Below are 694 nucleotides of genomic sequence, written 5' to 3' on the forward strand. Positions count from 1 at the left end.
CTGTGCATCTGTACCCAGTTCTTGGGAAATAGAGGAAGGATGCCGATTTGGGACCTCCTCGACTGATTATGAGTTCCAGGCTAAATAAGATCCTGTCTCTCAAAAACAGGAGGAAGAAGAGGTGGGAGGGGGGGCAGAAGAGGGAGGAGGGGAGGAGAAAGAGGATAGACTGTGGGAATGACTCTTGTACCTACTTAAAACCAAGCTCAACCCCACAGGTGTGTGATCCCAGCACTGGCATGCCCTCACCAGGGTGCCAGCCAGTGCAGCCAAATCATCAAGCTCCAGTTAGCTTTAAACAAAGAAACTAGAGGGTAGAGGAAAAAACCCAGTACCAGTCTCTACCACACACACACACACGAGGGAAAAATTGCCATATTCCTACCATATGATTCAGCAAGCATGTTCCTTGGTATTTATACAAAGTTGCTGAAAGCATATGTCCGCCCACCTAGCTACGCATTAATGTTTATGGCAGCTTTATTCAAATTTACCAAAACTAATAGTGCCAAGCTGGGGACCAAGCCTTTAATACACAGGCAAGCTTTTGGAGGAAATTCTAGGTCTGAATAGAATATATAACATAGAACTATAACATCTGGGCTGGTGAGATGGCTCAGTGGGTAAGAGCACCCGACTGCTCTTCCAAAGGTCCTGAGTTCAAATCCCAGCAACCACATGGTGGCTCACAACC

This window comes from Mus pahari, chromosome 13 (assembly GCF_900095145.1).
Source record: "Mus pahari chromosome 13, PAHARI_EIJ_v1.1, whole genome shotgun sequence".
In the NCBI taxonomy this organism is placed as follows: Eukaryota; Metazoa; Chordata; class Mammalia; order Rodentia; family Muridae; genus Mus; species Mus pahari.